Consider the following 15,134-nt stretch of genomic DNA (forward strand, 5'->3'; position numbering starts at 1 on the left):
ATTGTCTTGGTGATTAACATTTGGCTCCTTGTTACCTATGCAAATTTCTGCAGAAATTCAAATTTCTGAATTTCTTCTCAGAAAATTTTTTTTCTTTTCTATCCCATCGTCAGCCTGCAAATTTTCTAAACTTTTATGCACTGCTTACCTTTTAAATATAAATTCCAATTTTAAACCATCTCTCTCAAGTTCAAAGTTCCACTAGGATGGGGACAAAATGCTGTCTATCTCTTTGCTAAAGTATAGCCAGAGTCAGCTTTATTCCAGTTCCCACGAAGTTCCTCATCTCCCTCCTACCCTCCTCCTATCACAGGTTGGGAGGCCTAGGAGGAAAAATGGTTTTGTGGGCTGGGCCTGGGGCCTTGCTGCTCTGTGCAATCTCAGGACTTGGCACCCTGCATCCCAGCTGTGACTAAAAGAGGCCAACATACAGCTCAGGCCATTGCTTCAGAGGGTGCGAGCCCCAAGCGTTGGAGGGGCACAATTGTTCTGTGACCAAGGGATAAGCCACATATCACAATCAGCCTTTTGGTCAAAGCCATTCAGCAAGTCTCTGAGAAGCTCTAAACTTTCCCACATTCTCCTGCCTTCTTTGGAATCCTCCAAACTGTTCCGACCCCTGCCCATTACCAAGTTTCAAAGTCGCTTCCACATTTTTGGGTGGAAGCAGTACCTCACTCCCAGTACTAATTTGCTGTATTATTCTGTTCTCACACTGCTATAAAGAACTGCTCAAGACTGGGTAATTTATAAAGAAAAGAGGTTTAATTGACTCAGTTCCACATCGCTGGAGAGGCCTCAGGAAACTTACCATCATGGTGGAAGTTGAAGGGGAAGCAGGCCCCTTCTTCACAAGGCGGCAGGTAGGATAAGTGTCCAGAAAACTGGGAAAAGCCCCTTATAAAAAACTGTCAGGTCTCATGAGCACTCACCTACTATCACAAGAATAGCATGGAAAAAATTGCCCCATGACTCAGTTACCTTCACCTGGTCTCTCCCTTGACAGGTGGGGGTTATGGGGATTTGGGGATGATACTTAATGATGAGACTTGGGTGGGGACACAAAGCCTAACCATATCAGGCAGTTACCTCCTCGTGCTCCCTCCTAGGTCACTGTGCAAATTCATAGGAGTGAGCCTGGAACCCATGGTAGAAAATCTAGGCTGTGGCATCAGCACGCACCTTCTCCGCAGACACTGGTGGACATCTGGGCTGTGACATCAGCACGCGCCTTCTCCACAGACACTGGTGGACATCTGGGCTCAGCTCATTTTCACCGCCTCCTTCATCTCATGAGTGGAGGGAGGCTCATGTCTCTCAAGGTTTTTTTTTTTTTTAATTTGCCATCCTATACAATCAAGAATTTCTATTAGCCTTTTTTAAAAAAAATTTGGAGGCATTTTCATTATTTCATGCACTATTGTTTTTTTCTTTCTTGAATGAAAATCTTTGAAAGAATTTTCTTTTGTTTCTTGTTCAGCTTTCCATAAAAACCTATCTATCCCTAGACTTTATGTGCAAAGGGACAACAGTTATGTAATAATACATAATTATCTTAATTAATATAATTAAAGATTATGATTCTAAAGTAACCTACAGAAATATTAGCTGAGTTTAGGTGACCACATTGCTGGTTATTGTAAATGATCTATTTTCAAGACTTGTGAGGTGTTATGTTACATGTACAGATTTAGAAATGCATTCAGCAGCTCTGGACAATGGACACTAGGAGCTGGTGTTGTGCCTGGGCCCTGCGGCTGCAGAAAGGTCCCCAAGAAAAGCCCGTTGCCCCCGTTGCTCTGGTTCACACCTGGTGGGGCCACTGGGCCTCAGGTAGCTGGGCTTGCCATAGCCAGAGGATGTGATCCAGGGTGGGGGCGGGCATGTCGGGGGACATAAGGGCTGGTCTGAAGAATGAGTCCTGGTCTGAGGTGTTGGGTGTTCTTGGTGAAGAAGGGGCTGGGCTGGGGAGGCCGTTTCAGTGGAGGGAGAATAATGAGGAGCTAGAAACGCAGGCTCGATTCTGAGGAATCACGTGCATCTCAGGCTGGCAGCAGATGTGACGTGCTCGAGTCTGCCCCGCCCCACCATGTGGCATGGCCAGCAAGCAGGGACGGGTGGGGGAGCAGCCGGTGGTCCGATTATGTAAAAAGCTGCAGGAACAGACTCAGAGGCTGCTGGGAAGAGTGGACGCCCCCAGGCTGTTACTTTCCAGTCCCTGATGTGGAAATCACAGGACTGGGTCACCCATGACATAGTTAGTATCTGCAGGAAAAAGTCAGCCGTGTCCTCAGTGAGAGAATGGAGGTTGGCCTCATGAATTGAAGGAGTAAATGATGTGATTTGAGGATCTTTGGGAAAAGCCCCAAGTATTCACACAACAGGCTTGTCCAGTGCCCGAAGTCATCGCAAATAAAGTGATTTCTTTGGTGTAGACGCATGAGACGGAGACGTTCTGCCTGGTGTGTGGGTTTCCGGACACCTGTGAGAAGTGTAGACGCATGAGACGGAGACGTTCTCCCTGGTGTGTGGGTTTCCGGACTCCTGTGAGAAGTGTAGACGCATGAGACGGAGACGTTCTGTCTGGTGTGTGGGTTTCCGGACTCCTGTGAGAAGTGTAGACGCACGAGACGGAGACGTTCTGCCTGGTGTGTGGGTTTCCGGACTCCTGTGAGAAGTGTAGACGCATGAGACGGAGACGTTCTGCCTGGTGTGTGGGTTTCCGGACTCCTGTGAGAAGTGTAGACGCATGAGACGGAGACGTTCTGTCTGGTGTGTGGGTTTCCGGACTCCTGTGAGAAGTGTAGACGCATGAGACGGAGACGTTCTGCCTGGTGTGTGGGTTTCCGGACACCTGTGAGAAGTGTAGACGCATGAGACGGAGACGTTCTCCCTGGTGTGTGGGTTTCCGGACACCTGTGAGAAGTGTAGACGCATGAGACGGAGACGTTCTCCCTGGTGTGTGGGTTTCCGGACACCTGTGAGAAGTGTAGACGCATGAGACGGAGACGTTCTCCCTGGTGTGTGGGTTTCCGGACACCTGTGAGAAGTGTAGACGCATGAGACGGAGACGTTCTCCCTGGTGTGTGGGTTTCCGGACACCTGTGAGAAGTGTAGACGCATGAGACGGAGATGTTCTGTCTGGTGTGTGGGTTTCCGGACTCCTGTGAGAAGTGTAGACGCATGAGACGGAGACGTTCTGTCTGGTGTGTGGGTTTCCGGACACCTGTGAGAAGTGTAGACGCATGAGACGGAGACGTTCTCCCTGGTGTGTGGGTTTCCGGACACCTGTGAGAAGTGTAGACGCATGAGACGGAGATGTTCTGTCTGGTGTGTGGGTTTCCGGACTCCTGTGAGAAGTGTAGACGCATGAGACGGAGACGTTCTGTCTGGTGTGTGGGTTTCCGGACACCTGTGAGAAGTGTAGACGCATGAGACGGAGACGTTCTCCCTGGTGTGTGGGTTTCCGGACACCTGTGAGAAGTGTAGACGCATGAGACGGAGATGTTCTGTCTGGTGTGTGGGTTTCCGGACTCCTGTGAGAAGTGTAGACGCATGAGACGGAGACGTTCTGTCTGGTGTGTGGGTTTCCGGACACCTGTGAGAAGTGTAGACGCATGAGACGGAGACGTTCTGTCTGGTGTGTGGGTTTCCGGACTCCTGTGAGAAGTGTAGACGCATGAGACGGAGACGTTCTGTCTGGTGTGTGGGTTTCCGGACACCTGTGAGAAGTGTAGACGCATGAGACGGAGACGTTCTGTCTGGTGTGTGGGTTTTCGGACTCCTGTGAGAAGTGTAGACGCATGAGACGGAGACGTTCTGTCTGGTGTGTGGGTTTCCGGACTCCTGTGAGAAGTGTAGACGCATGAGACGGAGACGTTCTGTCTGGTGTGTGGGTTTTCGGACTCCTGTGAGTAGTGTAGACGCATGAGACGGAGACGTTCTGTCTGGTGTGTGGGTTTCCGGACTCCTGTGAGAAGTGTAGACGCATGAGACGGAGACGTTCTGTCTGGTGTGTGGGTTTCCGGACTCCTGTGAGAAGTGTAGACGCATGAGACGGAGACGTTCTGTCTGGTGTGTGGGTTTTCGGACTCCTGTGAGTAGTGTAGACGCATGAGACGGAGACGTTCTCCCTGGTGTGTGGGTTTCCGGACTCCTGTGAGAAGTGTAGACGCATGAGACGGAGACGTTCTGTCTGGTGTGTGGGTTTCCGGACTCCTGTGAGAAGTGTAGACGCATGAGACGGAGACGTTCTGTCTGGTGTGTGGGTTTCCGGACTCCTGTGAGTAGTGTAGACGCATGAGACGGAGACGTTCTGCCTGGTGTGTGGGTTTCCGGACTCCTGTGAGAAGTGTAGACGCATGAGACGGAGACGTTCTGCCTGGTGTGTGGGTTTTCGGACTCCTGTGAGAAGTGTAGACGCATGAGACGGAGACGTTCTGTCTGGTGTGTGGGTTTCCGGACTCCTGTGAGAAGTGTAGACGCATGAGACGGAGACGTTCTGTCTGGTGTGTGGGTTTCCGGACTCCTGTGAGAAGTGTAGACGCATGAGACGGAGACGTTCTGCCTGGTGTGTGGGTTTCCGGACTCCTGTGAGAAGTGTAGACGCATGAGACGGAGACGTTCTGCCTGGTGTGTGGGTTTCCGGACTCCTGTGAGAAGTGTAGACGCATGAGAAGGAGACATTCTCCCTGGTGTGTGGGTTTTCAGACTCCTGTGAGAAGTGTAGACGCATGAGACGGAGACGTTCTCCCTGGTGTGTGGGTTTCCGGACTCCTGTGAGAAGTGTAGACGCATGAGACGGAGATGTTCTGTCTGGTGTGTGGGTTTCCGGACACCTGTGAGAAGTGTAGACGCATGAGACGGAGACGTTCTCCCTGGTGTGTGGGTTTCCGGACACCTGTGAGAAGTGTAGACGCATGAGACGGAGACGTTCTGCCTGGTGTGTGGGTTTCCGGACTCCTGTGAGAAGTGTAGACGCATGAGAAGGAGACATTCTCCCTGGTGTGTGGGTTTCCGGACTCCTGTGAGAAGTGTAGACGCATGAGACGGAGACGTTCTGTCTGGTGTGTGGGTTTCCGGACTCCTGTGAGAAGTGTAGACGCATGAGACGGAGACGTTCTGCCTGGTGTGTGGGTTTCCGGACTCCTGTGAGAAGTGTAGACGCATGAGACGGAGACGTTCTGCCTGGTGTGTGGGTTTCCGGACTCCTGTGAGAAGTGTAGACGCATGAGACGGAGACGTTCTGTCTGGTGTGTGGGTTTCCGGACTCCTGTGAGAAGTGTAGACGCATGAGACGGAGACGTTCTGTCTGGTGTGTGGGCTTCTGGACTCCTGTTAGAAGCATCTTATAGATAAAGATGGCTCAGAAAATTCCATGCCCACTCACTCCTGTCAGGGAGGCCTGGTCCTGGGCGAAGCCGCTCCTCAGTCCATCCTCTGTGTCCCTTCCCCGCTGCCCTTTTGCTGGGCACAGAGTTCCCTGCATGTCTTCTGTTCCCTCTATGTGTCCCAACAGCCAGCCTTCCTTCTGGTGTAAGGGAGCCATTTCCAGGGAAGAAGTCTCCTCCCCTCGTCAGGAAGCCCACCCGGAGTTCTGTGCCTGCACTCAGAACCACAGTTCAGTTCTGCCATCGCACTGAGTGGAGTCCCCTCCCTTCACCCGGGCACCAGCACCTCCTGAGTTCACAGGTGGGGGCACCAGGGTGTCCTGGTCTAGGGGGTACAAAATGAGGTCAGGCTAACAGTCTCACAACATTGCTGACACAGGGATGGGGTACACCCTGGGCTCGCTGTTTGCCAGGCATCAAGAATAAAAGACAGGTCAGATCTTCCCTGCTCTCAGCTACCCACAGGTGGGTGCTACAGACAGAGGGGTAACTAGAGGTGGTGGTGTGGATGGGGCAGCATGGAGCACACATGAGTGCGGATACTTAGCAGAGGTTCCCCCTTGAAGGCCATGCCTGTGGCCAGGGACTTCAACAGGACAGCACGGCTAGTGGCCCAGGCCCAGCATGCCCATCCAGGGTGAGGGAAGCCGCATCCAAAGGCCACGCAACCTTGGCTTGACCTTGACCTGGGGCAGCACTGGCTTCATTGGGATGTGCTGTTGCAGACAGGTGTTTTGGGGAGTGGGGACCCATGTTGAGTACGTGTGTAGCACTTCATGGCTGTCTGGATGGAATCCGGCTACCTGCTGGGAAGGTGGGAGGCAGGAACCGGAGCAGGTGCATTTGTCCTGGCATTAGGGGCTCAGGACGTAGCTGCTCTTCATAAAACCAGGACAGAAGCCCCTTTCCATGGACCAGGGGTGTGATAGGAGCTTTGCAGGGGCACCGCAGGTTGGGTTCTGCCCAGACTTCACACTGACTTTTCTAGACCTTTTCCCTGTGTCCCCAAGGCCACTGTTATACTGCACAGCTGGCTCCAGAGCCTCGCTCTGCCCTCATTCCCTCCCTGTGGTCACTTCTGTGCTGTGCACTTGACATCCCATCTGCAAGGGTCTGTCCCCACGTTCATCTGTGCTGTGCACTTGAAGTCCCTCTGTGAGGGTCGTCTGCCTCACATGTTCTGTGCTGTGCACCTGACGTCCCACCTGCGAGGGTCTGAGCCTCAGGTGTTCTGTGCTGTGCACCTGCCCCCACCTGTGAGGGTCATCAGCCTCACGTGTTCTGTGCTGTGCACCTGACATCCCAGCTGCGAGGGTCTGAGCCTCACGTGTTCTGTGCTGTGCACCTGACATCCCAGCTGCGAGGGTCTGAGCCTCACGTGTTCTGTGCTGTGCACCTGACGTCCCACCTGCGAGGGTCTGAGCCTCATGTGTTCTGTGCTGTGCACCTGCCCCTGCCTGTGAGAGTCGTTGGCCTCACGTGTTCTGTGCTGTGCACCTGACCCTGCCTGTGAGAGTCGTTGGCCTCACGTGTTCTGTGCTGTGCACCTGACCCTGCCTGTGAGAGTCGTTGGCCTCACGTGTTCTGTGCTGTGCACCTGCCCCCGCCTGTGAGGGTCATCGGCCTCATGTGTTCTGTGCTGTGCACCTGCCCCCGCCTGTGAGGGTCAGAGCCTCACGTGTTCTGTGCTGTGCACCTGCCCCCTGCCTGCGAGGGTCATCGGCCTCATGTGTTCTGTGCTGTGCACCTGCCCCCGCCTGTGAGGGTCAGAGCCTCACGTGTTCTGTGCTGTGCACCTGCCCCTGCCTGTGAGGGTCTGAGCCTCACGTGTTCTGTGCTGTGCACCTGCCCCCGCCTGTGAGGGTCAGAGCCTCATGTGTTCTGTGCTGTGCACCTGCCCCTGCCAATGAGGGTCAGAGCCTCATGTGTTCTGTGCTGTGCACCTGCCCCCGCCTGTGAGGGTCAGAGCCTCACGTGTTCTGTGCTGTGCACCTGCCCCTGCCTGTGAGGGTCTGAGCCTCATGTGTTCTGTGCTGTGCACCTGCCCCCGCCTGTGAGGGTCAGAGCCTCATGTGTTCTGTGCTGTGCACCTGCCCCTGCCAATGAGGGTCAGAGCCTCATGTGTTCTGTGCTGTGCACCTGCCCCCGCCTGTGAGGGTCTGAGCCTCATGTGTTCTGTGCTGTGCACCTGCCCCCGCCTGTGAGGGTCAGAGCCTCATGTGTTCTGTGCTGTGCACCTGCCCCTGCCAATGAGGGTCAGAGCCTCATGTGTTCTGTGCTGTGCACCTGCCCCCGCCTGTGAGGGTCAGAGCCTCACGTGTTCTGTGCTGTGCACCTGCCCCTGCCTGTGAGGGTCTGAGCCTCATGTGTTCTGTGCTGTGCACCTGCCCCCGCCTGTGAGGGTCAGAGCCTCATGTGTTCTGTGCTGTGCACCTGCCCCTGCCAGTGAGGGTCAGAGCCTCATGTGTTCTGTGCTGTGCACCTGCCCCCGCCTGTGAGGGTCAGAGCCTCACGTGTTCTGTGCTGTGCACCTGCCCCTGCCTGTGAGGGTCAGAGCCTCATGTGTTCTGTGCTGTGCACCTGACCCCGACTGTGAGGGTCTGAGCCTCATGTGTTCTGTGCTGTGCACCTGACCCCGACTGTGAGGGTCTGAGCCTCATGTGTTCTGTGCTGTGCACCTGCCCCCACCTGTGAGGGTCTGAGCCTCATGTGTTCTGTGCTGTGCACCTGCCCCTGCCTGTGAGGGTCACCAGCCTCATGTGTTCTGTGCTGTGCACCTGACCCCTGACTGTGAGGGTCTGAGCCTCATGTGTTCTGTGCTGTGCACCTGACCCCGACTGTGAGGGTCTGAGCCTCATGTGTTCTGTGCTGTGCACCTGACCCCTGACTGTGAGGGTCTGAGCCTCACGTGTTCTGTGCTGTGCACCTGCCCCTGCCTGTGAGGGTCACCAGCCTCATGTGTTCTGTGCTGTGCACCTGACCCCTGACTGTGAGGGTCTGAGCCTCACGTGTTCTGTGCTGTGCACCTGCCCCTGCCTGTGAGGGTCACCAGCCTCATGTGTTCTGTGCTGTGCACCTGACCCCTGACTGTGAGGGTCTGAGCCTCACGTGTTCTGTGCTGTGCACCTAACCCCTGACTGTGAGGGTCTGAGCCTCATGTGTTCTGTGCTGTGCACCTGCCCCCACCTGCGAGGGTCTGAGCCTCACGTGTTCTGTGCTGTGCACCTGCCCCTGCCTGTGAGGGTCTGAGCCTCATGTGTTCTGTGCTGTGCACCTGACCCCACCTGCGAGGGTCTGAGCCTCACGTGTTCTGTGCTGTGCACCTGACCCCTGACTGTGAGGGTCTGAGCCTCACGTGTTCTGTGCTGTGCACCTGCCCCTTCCTGCGAGGGTCTGAGCCTCATGTGTTCTGTGCTGTGCACCTGCCCCCGCCTGTGAGGGTCTGAGCCTCACATTTCCTGCGCTCTCTTCGACTCTCCAGGTTTGGCGACCAGGGTGTTGGGAGGCACATGGTAGGCACTCGGTCAGCACCACTCCCATGGCACGGGGGCTGTGCCAGGTGCAGGTGTGAAGTTTTGGATTTTGGGAATCTGTCAGGCTGGCAGTCACGCCACCATCCAGAAGGAAGTTGATGGGTTGGAGGTGGGTGGCAGGTGAACCTCGAGGTCAGGACACCACCAGCTCCCTGGAGGAGATGCTGTTTGAGGCAGGCCTTGGGACTTTTAGTATGTTGTTAGCTGTAGGTGCTCAGTAAATGCCAAGAGTGAGGCTGCCAACACAGAGTGAGAGCATGGCATTTGCCTGGCACGGTCACTTTCTGGTGGAGTTATCGTGCTGGTTCCTGAAGGTGGGATTATCTCCACGGTCCCGAGTGACAGAAGAAGACACGGTGGCTTGGGGACATGCAGGCGGCTCACAGCGGGTAGACCTGGATGTCAGCTGCAGCTGCGTGATTGCAGAAGTCACCTAGCTACCCCTATGCCCACTTGAGTGGGGTGACTTAGGATGAAGTGAAAAGACCTCACATTGTAAATGGTTTGTGTTTAAGGTGCTGGTTTTAAAACTTCGTGTAAACATCCTGCGTTGGCCTTTGTACCCCTGCCCCTCGCACCTGGGCAGAACCTCCGCAAAGTACCAGGGTCAGGCTCCATGCAGGGCTCAAGCCACTGCCTACTGTGGACTCAGGAGCCCTGAACTCTTTGCAGTTTAAAACCATTGGGCTTGTGGAGAGGAAGGGGAGGGTTTGCTTGTTTTGTTTTTTAAACTGGAGGATTATTACAAGGTGCGCATAGCCCAGGCCCCTTCAGACACCAAAACTATGGCGTGTGTGTGTGTGTGTGTGTGTGTGTGTGTGTGTGTATCAGAGAGAGAGAGAGGAATGATATGAGAATAAATTAGAATCATATATTCCCCTAGTGAATAGCCTCCTTTAATGGGGAGCCTTAGTGCCTGGGAGGTTTCTGGGGGAAGGCATACCATGGTCCAGACTCACAGCCTTGAGAAGGTGGGCAGCCATCCTCCCAGTTTCTGCCCAGCAGGTGTTCTGTGAGCTGGAGGCTGACAGGCCGTGGCCATGTCCTGAGTGTGGGCACAGTGACACCCCCGTGCCAGGATTTGGCTGGAGGGAAATCTGCCCTTGGAGGCATCCCAGACACGCCATGTTATTAACTGCTCGGAAGGCTATAGTCCCTTCATTATAAAAAATTAGAATACATACTAAATTTTCCACCTTCATTCGGGATAAAAAGCAAACTCACCTTCTTCCCCGCTGCCAACCCTAAGTTCGGGTTTTGCGCAGGCCCAGATGTGGAGGGAAGCACCGTGAGCCCCAGGGGGAGCCCCAGCTGCGCCTCTGCCTCCTAAAGAGAACCTTGTGTTCCTTGGAGGACTTCCGGGGCTGAAATGCTCTGTGACTTTTTTTTCCTCCTCAAAACATTTACATATGTATTTAATTTCTCAGTTCAGCAGCTGCAGCCCGAGGAAGCCTTTCCCTGGGACCCCGCACCCCGCTGTGGGCATCGTTAATTACGGTTTCCTCTTCCCCCTCCCTTCCGCTAAGAATGAACCTTTGTTAGAGGTGCTCGGATGATCGTCCCACCGGAAATTTGTTTTTAAGCACCCAGGTCTGTAAATATCTCTTTCCTCTCACTGGGAGGCCTGCGATAGCTGAAGACATCTTTAATTATAGGCAATGGGAAAAAATATCAACACCCTAACAGTGTATTTTTCTCTTCACAACATCAAACTCAATTTCCTCAGGCTAAGCCGCAAGAGCGGATTTGTTCTTGAAATATCCGCAGGGAAAGCAATGGGAGCCTCAGCCCAGTGCTGTGTGAGGGAGGGGTCCCCTGCCTCTTTCCAGAGACCCCAGGCGCGGCCCCCAGAAGTCCACCTGTCTCTGAACTGTTTCTTACCCCCAGGAGACAAGGGAAGCCTCAAAAGCCACACCTGCAATGGATTCAAACGCAATTTATTTAGGAGTTCAGCATTAACTTAAAAAGTTAGCCGCCTCACACCTGTGTGTGTTTAAATCTCTAAGTAATGTCAGAGGAAATACGTTACTCAACACTCATAGAAGATGTCCACCAGCACCCACCCTCTGACCCTGGAATGCTGGGTGCTCGCAGAAGTGCTGGGGAAACAGCACACACATTCACCGGGTGGTGGGTCCAGAGCGAAGTCAACGCTCCTGTGGGTGCCCCGTGGGGTTGGGCGGGGGCTTCCTAGAGGGGCATTGGAGCCACCCCTCGGGTAGAGGGAGTGGGAAGGGAAGGATGTCGGGAGGGGTGAGTGCCTGCCTGGCTCACGGCTGGGGAGCACCGGGTGGGGTGTGAGAGAAGACAGGCCCTCTTCTGCTTTTCCTGCCTCCTCTTCCACAGATAAAGCGCAGGAAGCCCGAGCCTCGTCTTGACTCTGCGGTGATGCTTCTCTAGCCCTGAGCACTCTTCCAGCCGCACCGGGTAGACAGGGTGGGGTGGGCCACATGGTCACTGGACCTGTGTGTGAACCCTCTAAGGTGGGGCTTCTTGTGGGGAGTGGTGTCTACAGCCCCCCATTATGTGTGGATTATCATAATTCCCATTATTGTTTTCTGGGAATAGAGTCAGGTTCATTCATCAAATTCTCAACGGGTTCTGGCTCCCAAAGAAGCAGCTCTGTGGCTCCCACGAGCCCCGGGTCATGCCCGCTGCCACCCCAAGGTCCCCGTCTTCTTCTGTGAACTAGAATTGGAGGCCGATTTCTGTTGGGGCCATGCCAGTTCCTCAGCGGCCACAGCTTCTGTCTGCTAAGACCTTAAAAAGGAGACACGGATTGGGCCTCCTCTAGACTCTGAGCCCTGGGAGGGGGGTTGGCGGCCTCCATCTCTGGAGGTCCTCACATCCGCCTGGAAGTGGGCACCACCACCCCCTTTACAGAAACTGAAAGGCCAGGGTCAAATGCTTGGTGGAGTCAGAGCCGAGATTTAAACACACGTCTCCTGACGATTTTAACTGTGGTCCTTGCTGGCAGCTGAACAGCACGGTGATGTGGTAGGCATGCCGTTCTCAGGAAACTTCATCGCGAAATTCTAGTTTAAAATGTCATTTACTTACTGAAACTCTCCAGCTTGATTTTTAAACGGATCATGCTCCTTTAAGTTCAGGGCAGTTAGCAGCCGTGACGTGGAGCCATCCGGCGTGTGAATTGGGCTTTTGAGCTCTGCTTTCTACCTGGGCATGTTGGCTATCAGGCAGGATTTTGAGTCGCACATTCTGCCCAGAAGACCCAGAGGGCCTTAAATCACTTGAGGTTGTGGCATGTACGGTTGCTGGTGCCAACATAAACAGCCTGTGTGTTTTCCCAGCACGGAGACACGAAGCTGGCCCTGACGGCCTGAGAGCCATCCCGAATGAAAGGCAGTAAGAGGTGAGACTTGCGGTATCGTGACGGAAGTTTTTACGTTGTTAAAAAAAGTATGAGACTTTCCATTGTATTGGAATACAAAGACCAGTATGCACAAAACCTTTTCCCCCCAGAAAACTTCCAGACTGAGGAGGACGTTGTCTCCTTCCCCAGATCAACCCCACAGAACATGAGCGAATGAGGGCAGCCACCCCGTCCCCTCCCCCTAGGACGTGAGAGCCTCCCCTGCCCTGGGCCAGCTGGCAGCCACACACACAGTAATGCTGGATTCAGAGCCACGTGCACTTTAGACAAGGGTAGAGCAATGCTTGGAACTCTCCCACCAGGTTTGGTGCCACGTGGAGGGGGCGTGGGTAGGAAAAGCTGCTGTGAGAAGAAAGGACGCAGGGGAGGAGCGGGAGAGGGGAGGGTCTGAGAGGAATGGAGCTGGAGCTACGGGCTCCGAGGGCACAGGCCCAGGCTGGACCAGGGAATGGGCCACGTGGCCTCCAGGTGAGCTTGTCGTGAAATGTCCAGGTGAGCTTACAGGCTGGCAGGACATTGCCTGGAGACCAGAGACACCAGTCCCTGGCGAGTCCATGCCACCCCTCTGCCTTTCAGAAGCCCCTCCCCATGGGCAGGGGGAAATGCGCAAGGTTGGCATCTACCGAGGACCCCCTGCTACCTGAGCAGGTGAAGATGATCCGACTGCAGTGAGCTGAGTCCCTGGACCAGACAAACGTGCTTTTCACCGTTATCTGGGGCTGGAGACTCTTGAGGATGACAGGATTCATTGCAGATTTGCACCCCCAATAGTGTGAAAGACCTGCGTTCCACCCGACACACACGCCTTCTGAGATCTCACCAGCAGAGGCCACAGCCCGGCCAGCCTGAAGGCCAGCAGGGCCCAGCAGCTCATGACCCCTTCTCTCCTGAGCAGGACCCGTCGGGGTGGGGAGGGTGGAAAGGGGCTTCTGCTGTTGTCCCTTCCCCACTGTGCTCAGTCCAGGAATCCCACGGAGAGATCAGCCTCTTCATGGCCTCAGCAAGCACAAATTTCAGCCTGCTCCATACTGTGGCAATCAGCTTGCTATCTGCTGCCAAGACTACAAAACAGAACCGGCCTTGTGGGGTCCATTGTCTCTCCCTGTTTCTGTGATGGAGGGAGCTACTGATCTTGTTAAAACTGGCATTCAAGGAGAGCAGCCCTTGGGGAGCAGGGGAGCGACTGGGTTGATTCCCTTGTCTCATCTCCTGTGAGTTTCTTCCAGAAGGGAAGCTGGCTGGAGGCACCGAGGCTTGTGATGTGTTAGGTCCTTCATTTGTCTGCCTGCCCACGTTAGAAGTGGCAGTGCGTGCTTTTCAGATAATCCCTGCTGCAACCCTGTGAGGAAGGGGCCCTTGTTGTTTTGCCCATTTTTCAGATGGGGAAACTGAGGCACACATGGCCGGGGGGAGCCCACTTGGAGTGCTGGCCACCCTTCCCACAGAACGGCAGGTGCACTCCGTGGCAGGTGCACTCCATGATCATGGCTCATGCGCTGTGCGTGTCCTGACCATCACCTCTGGCGTCTCCTCTCACTTCTTTGGAAGACTCTTTTACTGGGACCCTAAATGCTGAGGGGTCTGTGAGGGACCCCGATGCATGTGGCCCTCAGCCACATGGGCTGCCCACAGCCCTGCCCATTGGCCTCCCTCCATCCCGTGCCCATGTCCCTTGGTGCTGTCTGCCAGTAACTTCCACAGCTGGTCCTTCAGCTCCTGCCTTCAAGAGCTGCCAGCAGAGGACACACCTGCAGGGGATGCATGGAAAGAGGTAGAGGAGCTGACCATCTCCCTTCTTCCTCTTCCCCCGGGGCTTGCCTCACCTCACCTCACCTCGGCATCCCCTGGGAGTTTCGGATGCTTCCACTAGTCCTCGCTGCCTGTGGACACACAGGCCCCGGTGCTGCTCTGCAACCCCATCGGACACCTGGGGAGGTGTTCCCTTTAGGACATATTTTCCTGGACTAAAAGGCTGAGGATTGATGGCGTCACCCTCTCAGGGGAGGGCTCACTCCAGCACCGGTGTCTCTCAGGGATCCAGCGTGAAAGGCAGGCAGGGTATTTGCTGAGCCTGCTGGCTTCTCTTCGGCGTCGCCAAAGTACAGACGGCTGTGCTGAGAGAGGAGGCGCCCCGCCCCAGACATTCTGCAGGGGAGGCTCTGGCCGGGGCCTGGTGGCGCAGCTCTTGCACCTGCCCCCACTTAGCCACCGCACCAGGGGATGGACCAGGGCGGGGGCTCAGGCCTTTGGGGGCTGGAGAAGCCAGAACCCAGCTGCTGGGTCTCTGTCCCGGAGAGAAAGGAAGAAGGCAGTCTCTCTTGTGCATGCAGAACTTGCATTGAGTTAGTTATCCTCACTCAACTGAGACAAGTAAACACCCAGGCTGAGCACCGCATATTCCCGACGGCCTTAAGCTTCTTAGTGTTCATGGAGAAGCGGCCTCAGGGTTGTGCACACAGGCTGCAGGGCGGTGCATAAGACCGGGTGGCTGCTTCTCAGAAAGTTAAATGTAGAATGACAGTTTGACTCATCAGTTCCTCTTCTGGGCATAGACCCAAAAGAAGTGAAAGCAGAGACGCAAATGATATCTGTCCACCCGTGTTCACGGCAGCCCTGTGTACAACAACCAGGGGTGGGAGCAGCCCAGGGTTCCTGGGTGGACCGATGGATTAGCACGCTGGGGTTCACACACACAATGGGGCGTTACGCAGCCTCAGAAAGGAAGGAAATCAAAGTATTTTACCCCAAAACATATTTCTTTAACAGATGTTATTATTACTATTTATTTGTATGTTTATTTTTTGAGACAAAGTCTCC

The sequence above is a fragment of the Callithrix jacchus genome, chromosome 4, assembly GCF_049354715.1.
Source record: "Callithrix jacchus isolate 240 chromosome 4, calJac240_pri, whole genome shotgun sequence".
Classification (NCBI taxonomy): Eukaryota; Metazoa; Chordata; class Mammalia; order Primates; family Cebidae; genus Callithrix; species Callithrix jacchus.